The following is a 7,721-nucleotide window of genomic DNA, read 5'->3' as shown; positions in this document are numbered from 1 at the left end:
CCTTCGCCCCTCCTGCTGTGCCTGCTCGCATTGCAATGAGCGACCTGACTTTGCAGCCGTCGCCCTCCTGCAGTAGTATGCCGCCGCACACTGTTTTTTTTTTTAAATTCGTAGCCAATCGTTCCAATTCTTTGTCAAATCACAAACGCCAGAGGTCACCCTGGGCCCATTCAAGGATCACTCTGCGCCAATGCTCTTAGCCAAAAGGCCTAGAGCCACTGCACCGTTCCCGGAAGCACTGCAACACCAGGCTCGTGCCATGGAGGTGGATGGGTCAGGTCCCCCACACACCTCCGTGGAGGTGGATGGGTCAAACCACCCCACCCACCTCCTATTTCCAAAAAAGCAAGCATATACCTTCCTGATCCAGGGAGAACCACCTTGGGGTTATGGTGGTTACTCCCCTGTCAGGTCAGTTACGCATGATCTTAGCCAAAAGGCCGAGAACCACACTGTTCCCTCTGATGGCCCCGGCCTGCTGATGGTCTTACAGTCTGGGACCACACCCATTTCCGGGCCGGGTCAGGCCGCCACACGCTGCTCCCTCTGATGGCCCCGGCCTGCTGATGGTCTTACAGTCTGGGACCACACCCATTTCCGGGCCGGGTCAGGCCGCCACACGCTGCTCCCTCTGATGCGGCCTTATCTATCTGTACCCCTATACCTCTCAATTCTTTTAATCAATGTTAGTGTCACTTAGCTGTCTTATATTGATAAAATGACAGGGGAGAAAGCATTGTCTTCATTATAACATTACACTTAAGCAGAGCTACTCTCTTCCACAAAAACAAAGATTGGCAACATGGACAGCTGTTCTTGTTGTGTCTAACGACTGTTGTATAAAGTACAAATCATATTTAATTAATATTTTCCCCTGTGTCTTGTCACATTGGGTCACTCTGTGTTGTGCAGATGTTCTTTAAAACGGGGTGGAATTGTCTCAATTCCCTTGGGGATTTAAGGGGTGCCGTTTTCTGATGTTTTAATAATCTTGAAGAAGCCAGAAGTAATCAACTATAGTAGAGTGTTGGGAGCTGGTTTGAGACAGGTTAAACCCATTCCCTTTACAGCCCTGAGACAAGCTTTCATCTTCATCTATTTAGATTGGAGTACAGGAGAGAGGCCAGTATTAAACCACTGCTACAAAAGCAAAATACTGCGGATGCTGGAATCTGAAATAAAAACAGAAAATGCTGGAAATCTCTGCGGGTCAGGCAGCATCTATGGAGAGAGAGACATGTATTAAACCACTGCAATTTAACTGCACTGTAGTGAATCCCACCCCTCCCTCACTCCCCACCCTAATGAGAATTCCTCAGTTCTGTCTTTGTGGCGGTTCATGTAATTTGAACACAGGTCCTGAAGGTGAACAGACCTGTATTTCAACATTCTCCACTGAATTTGGCAAGGGCTCATGAATATGCAGCATTACCACAATGGGTGGTCTCCCAAAGAATGGGATACATTCTCTCTCTCCACCCCCGCCCTCCCCTCCCCCCACCACAGCAAGCTCGGTTAGCATTTCTAAAAAGACAGGTTAACATGTTGGGTGACACCCTTCCTGAAAGCTGGAAACCAGCTTTTAAAATGGGACTGCACAAAAGAGGGTGGGGGAGGGTGAGATCGAGAACTAATGCCAGGATTTCAGCATTCCTGCTTTGGAACTAAATGACTTGTTCTCTCCTCCACAAGCCTCCATTTTAATTTTGATCAGCTCCATTTTGGGGCTTGCTTATGGGTGCCGATGAAAAGTCCATGACTCAATTATTAACCTGCCTTTTATATTTTCAGATGCTCACAAACCTACTGGGTATTTCCAGCATTTATTTCAGATTCCCATCATTGTAGGTTTTTTCCCCCTACTTGTACATTCCCAGAGATATTTTCTGGTTTGGAATCTTGTAGTTGGCCTCATCATCTTTGGCCACCGCCACAAACTCTACATAGGAGCAGAAGTAGGCCAATCAGCCGCTCCAGCCTGCTCCGCTATTCAATTAGATCATGGCTGATCTGTACCTCAGCTCCATTTACTTCATATCCTTACCCAACAAAAATCTATCGATCTCAGTCTTGAAAGCTCCAATTGACCACTGGCTTCCAGAGCAGTTTTTTGGGGGAGTGGAAAAGAGTTCCACATTTCTACTACCCTTTGTGTGAAAAAAAGCTTCAAGATTTCCCTCATGAATTGCCCAGCTCTGATTTTAAGATAACAAAGTGATTATCTGCACGAACATTTTCATATCCTACGTTTGTGCGCAGTCGAACCCGCCCCTTCTGCGCATGCGCGCTGGCATTGAGGTCCAGCTGTGCATGCGCAGTACCTCACATTGCAGAGAGGGGGAGACAGGGAGAGAGAAAGAGAGGGGGCGAGGGGGAAGACGGGGAGAGAGAGAGAGAGGGAGGGAGGAGACAGGGAGAGAGAGAGGGAGGGAGGAGACAGGGAGAGAGAGAGAGAGGGGGGAGACGGAGACGGGGAGAGAGAGAGTGAGAGAGAGAGGACGGGAAAAGAGAGAGAGAAAGAGAGAGAGAGGACGGGGAAAGAGAGAGAGAGAGAGAGAGAGAGAGAAAGAGGGGAGACGGGGAGAGAGAGAGGGGGGAGACGGGGAGAGGGGGAGACAGGGAGAGAGGGAAGGAGATGGGAGAGAGGGGGAGAGAGAGAAAGAGAGGGGGAGAGAGAGAGAGACAGATGGGGGAGAGGGAGATGGAGAGAGAGAGAGAGAGAGAGAGAGAGGGGGGAATTCGGAGAGCGAGGGTGATTTAGAGAGCGAGGGGGAGACGGAGAGAGAGAGAGAGGAAGCTGGAGAGAGAGAGAGAGAGAGAGAGACGGAGAGAGAGGGGGAGACAGAGAGAGAGAGAGAGAGGGAGACGGAGAGAGAGGAGGAGACGGAGAGAGAGGGGGAGACAGAGAGCGAGGGGGAGAGAGAGAGGGAGGGAGACGGAGAGAGAGAGAGGGGGAGACGGAGAGAGAGGGAGGGGGAGACGGAGAGCGAGGGGGAGACGGAGAGCGAGGGGGAGACGGAGAGCGAGAGAGAGACGGAGAGAGAGGGGGAGATGGAGAGAGAGGGAGACGGAGAGAGAGGGGGAGACGGAGAGAGAGGAGGAGACGGAGAGCGAGGAGGAGACGGAGAGCGAGGGGGAGACGGAGAGAGAGGGGGAGACGGAGAGAGAGGGGGAGACGGAGAGAGAGGGGGAGACGGAGAGAGAGGGGGAGACGGGGAGAGAGCGAGGGGGGAGATGGGGAGAGAGAGAGGGGAAGACGGGAGAGAGAGAGAGAGAGAGGGGGAGACGAGGGAGACAGAGAGAGGGGGAGACGAGGAAAAGAGAGAGAGGGGGAGACGAGGGAGAGAGAGAGAGGGGAGACAAGGAAGAGGGCGATGAGGGAGAGAGAGAGATGGGGAGACGGGGGAAAGAGAGGGGGAGACGAAGGAGAGAGAGAGGGGGAGACGAGGGAGAGGGCGATGAGGGAGAGAGAGGGGGAGACAGGGGAGAGAGAGGGGGAGACGAGAGAGAGAGAGAGGGGAAGACAAGGGAGAGAGGGGGAGACGAGGGAGAGGGCGATGAGGGAGAGAGAGAGGGGAAACGGGGGAGAGAGAGAGAGAGAGGGGGAGACGGGAGAGAGAGAGAGAGGGGGAGACGGGGGAGAGAGAGAGAGGGGGAGACGCGGGAGAGAGAGAGCGGAGACGGGGGGTGAGAAAGGGGGAGCCGGGAAGGAGACAGGGAGCGATGGAGAGGGGGGGAGACAGGAAGGGGGCGGGGCAGGTGAGAGCACGCGGGGGGGGGGGGAGGAAGAGCGCGCGCGGGGGGGGGAGGAGAGCCCGGGGGGGGGAAAAGAGAGCGCGGTGGGGGGGGAAAGAGAGCGCGGGGGGGGGGAAGAGAGCGCGGTGGGGGGGGAAAAGAGAGCGCGGAGGGGGGGTAAAGAGAGCCCGGGGGGGGGGGGGAAGAGAGCGCAGGATGGTGGAAAGAGAGCGCGGGGGGGGGGGGGAAAAGAGCGTGGTGGGGGGGGAAAAGAGAGCGCGGTGGGGGGGAAGAGAGCGCGGTGGGGGGGGAAAAGAGAGCGCGGTGGGGGGGAAGAGAGCGCGGGGGGGGGAAAAGAGAGCGTGGGGGGGAAGAGAGCGCGGGGGGGGAAAAGAGAGCGTGGGGGGGAAGAGAGCGTGGGGGGGAAGAGAGCGCGGTGGGGAGGAAGAGAGCGCGGTGGGGGGAAAAGAGAGCGTGGGGGGGAAGAGAGCGCGGGGGGGGGAAGAGAGCGCGGGGGGGAAGAGAGCGCGGGGGGGGGAAAGAGAGCGTGGGGGGGAAGAGAGCGCGGGGGGGGAAAAGAGAGCGTGGGGGGGAAGAGAGCGCGGGGGGGGAAAAGAGAGCGCGGGGGGGAAGAGAGCGTGGGGGGGAAGAGAGCGCGGGGGGGGGAAGAGAGCGCGGGGGGGGAAAAGAGCGTGGGGGGGAAGAGAGCGCGGGGGGGGAAAAGAGAGCGTGGGGGGGAAGAGAGCGCGGGGGGGAAGAGAGCGCGGGGGGGGGGGAAGAGAGCGCGGTGGGGAGGAAGAGAGCGCGGTGGGGGGAAAAGAGAGCGTGGGGGGGGGAAGAGAGCGCGGGGGGGGGGGAAGAGAGCGCGGGGGGGGGGAAGAGAGCGCGGTGGGGAGGAAGAGAGCGCGGTGGGGGGAAAAGAGAGCGTGGGGGGGGAAGAGAGCGCGGGGGGGGGGGAAGAGAGCGCGGGGGGGGGGAAGAGAGCGCGGGGGGGGGGAAGAGAGCGCGGTGGGGAGGAAGAGAGCGCGGGGGGGGGAAGAGAGCTCGGGGGGGGAAAGAGAGCGCGGGGGGGGGGAAGAGAGCGCGGGGGGGGGGAAAGAGAGCGCGGGGGGGGGAAGAGAGCGCGGGGGGGGAAAAGAGAGCGTGGGGGGGAAGAGAGCGCGGGGGGGGAAGAGAGCGCGGTGGGGGGGAAAGAGAGCGCGGGGGGGAAAGAGAGCGCGGGGGGGGGGAAGAGAGCGCGGTGGGGGGGAAAGAGAGCGCAGGGGGGGGAAAGAGAGCGCGGGGGGGGGGGAAGAGAGCGCGGTGGGGGGGAAAGAGAGCGCGGGGGGGGGAAGAGAGCGCGGGGGGGGGAAGAGAGCGCGGGGGGGGGAAGAGAGCGCGGGGGGGGGGAAGAGAGCGCGGGGGGGGGAAGAGAGCGCGGGGGGGGGAAGAGAGCGCGGGGGGGGGAAGAGAGCGCGGGGGGGGGAAGAGAGCGCGGGGGGGGGAAGAGAGCGCGGGGGGGGGGAAGAGAGCGCGGGGGGGGGAAGAGAGCGCGGGGGGGGGAAGAGAGCGCGGGGGGGGGGAAGAGAGCGCGGGGGGGGGAAGAGAGCGCGGTGGGGGGGAAAGAGAGCGCGGGGGGGGGGAAGAGAGCGCGGGGGGGGGGAAGAGAGCGCGGGGGGGGGAAGAGAGCGCGGGGGGGGGAAAGAGAGCGCGGGGGGGGGAAAGAGAGCGCGGGGGGGGAAAGAGAGCGCGGGGGGGGGAAAGAGAGCGCGGGGGGGGGAAAGAGAGCGCGGGGGGGGGGAAGAGAGCGCGGGGGGGGGAAAGAGAGCGCGGGGGGGGGGAAGAGAGCGCGGGGGGGGGGAAGAGAGCGCGGGGGGGGGAAAGAGAGCGCGGGGGGGGGGAAGAGAGCGCGGGGGGGGGAAGAGAGCGCGGGGGGGGGAAAGAGAGCGCGGGGGGGGGAAAGAGAGCGCGGGGGGGGGGAAGAGAGCGCGGGGGGGGAAGAGAGCGCGGGGGGGGGAAAGAGAGCGCGGGGGGGGGAAAGAGAGCGCGGGGGGGGGGAAGAGAGCGCGGTGGGGGGGAAAGAGAGCGCGGGGGGGGGGGAAGAGAGCGCGGTGGGGGGGAAAGAGAGCGCGGGGGGGGGAAAGAGAGCTCGGGGGGGGAAAGAGAGCGCGGGGGGGGGGAAAGAGAGCGCGGGTGGGGGAAGAGAGCGCGGGGGGGAAAGAGAGCGCGGGGGGGGGAAAGAGAGCGCGGGTGGGGGAAGAGAGCGCGGGGGGGGGGAAAGAGAGCGCGGGGGGGGGAAAGAGAGCGCGGGGGGGGGGAAGAGAACGCGGTGGGGGGGAAAGAGAGCGCGGGGGGGAAAGAGAGCGCGGGGGGGGGAAGAGAGCGCGGTGGGGGGGAAAGAGAGCGCGGGGGGGGGGAAGAGAGCTCGGGGGGGGAAAGAGAGCGCGGGGGGGGGAAAGAGAGCGCGGGGGGGGGGGAAGAGAGCGCGGTGGGGGGGAAAGAGAGCGCGGGGGGGAAAGAGAGCGCGGGGGGGGAAAGAGAGCTCGGGGGGGGAAAGAGAGCGCGGGGGGGGGAAAGAGAGCACGGGGGGGGGGAAGAGAGCGCGGTGGGGGGGAAAGAGAGCGCGGGGGGGAAAGAGAGCGCGGGGGGGGGGAAGAGAGCGCGGTGGGGGGGAAAGAGAGCGCGGGGGGGAAAGAGAGCGCGGGGGGGGGAAGAGAGCGCGGTGGGGGGGAAAGAGAGCGCGGGGGGGGGAAAGAGAGCTCGGGGGGGGAAAGAGAGCGCGGGGGGGGGAAAGAGAGCGCGGGGGGGGGGAAGAGAGCGCGGGGGGGGGAAAGAGAGCGCGGGGGGGGGAAAGAGAGCGCGGGGGGGAAAGAGAGCGCGGGGGGGGGAAGAGAGCGCGGGGGGGGGAAGAGAGCGCGGGGGGGGGGAAAGAGAGCGCGGGGGGGGGGAAGAGAGCGCGGGGGGGGGGAAGAGAGCGCGGTGGGGGGGAAGAGAGCGCGGGGGGGGGAAGAGAGCGCGGGGGGGGGGAAGAGAGCGCGGGGGGGGGGAAGAGAGCGCGGTGGGGGGGAAGAGAGCGCGGGGGGGGGAAGAGAGCGCGGGGGGGGGGAAGAGAGCGCGGTGGGGGGGAAAGAGAGCGCGGTGGGGGGGAAAGAGAGCGCGGGGGGGAAAGAGAGCGCGGGGGGGAAAGAGAGCGCGGGGGGGGGGAAGAGAGCGCGGTGGGGGGGAAAGAGAGCGCGGGGGGGGGAAAGAGAGCTCGGGGGGGGAAAGAGAGCGCGGGGGGGGGAAAGAGAGCGCGGGGGGGGGGAAGAGAGCGCGGGGGGGGAAGAGAGCGCGGGGGGGGAAGAGAGCGCGGGGGGGGGAAGAGAGCGCGGGGGGGGAAGAGAGCGCGGGGGGGAAAAGAGAGCGCGGGGGGGGGGGAAGTGAGCGCGGGGGGGGGAAAAGAGAGCGCGGGGGGGGAAAAGAGAGCGCGGGGGGGGAAAAGAGAGCGCGGGGGGGGAAAAGAGAGCGCGGGGGGGGAAAAGAGAGCGCGGGGGGGGAAAAGAGAGCGCGGGGGGGGGAAAAGAGAGCGCGGGGGGGGAAAAGAGAGCGCGGGGGGGGGAAAGAGAGCGCGGGGGGGGGAAAGAGAGCGCGGGGGGGGGAAAGAGAGCGCGGGGGGGGGAAGAGAGCGCGGTGGGGGGGGGAGCGCGGAGGGGGGGGGAGCGCGGAGGGGGGGGAGAGCGAGGGGGGGGAAGAGAGCGGGGGGAGTGATGGAGAGCGGGGGGGCGGGGAGAGATGGAGAGCGGGGGGGGGAAGAGACGGAGAGCGGGGGGGAGAGAGAGACGGAGAGCGGGGGGGGAGGTGGGGGAGAGAGACGGAAAGCGGGGGGGGGGGGAAGACGGAGTGGGGGGGAAGAGACGGAGAGTGGGGGGGGGGGAAGAGTCGGAGAGCGGGGGGGGGGGAAGAGTCGGAGAGCGGGGGGGGGGGGAAGAGTCGGAGAGCGGGGGGGGGGGGGGAGTCGGAGAGCGGGG

The 7,721-nt window shown here is 64.4% G+C and overlaps 1 pseudogene; it reads right to left on the bottom strand.

Annotated features, from left to right (window-relative positions):
- Positions 1-213: 213 nt before the first annotated feature.
- LOC139267646 (U2 spliceosomal RNA) lies at positions 214-452 on the bottom strand (annotated as a pseudogene).
- Positions 453-7,721: the final 7,269 nt, after the last annotated feature.

Source organism: Pristiophorus japonicus, chromosome 7, assembly GCF_044704955.1.
Source record: "Pristiophorus japonicus isolate sPriJap1 chromosome 7, sPriJap1.hap1, whole genome shotgun sequence".
NCBI lineage: Eukaryota > Metazoa > Chordata > Chondrichthyes > Pristiophoridae > Pristiophorus > Pristiophorus japonicus.
This window is presented reverse-complemented; position numbering and strand designations above follow the sequence as displayed.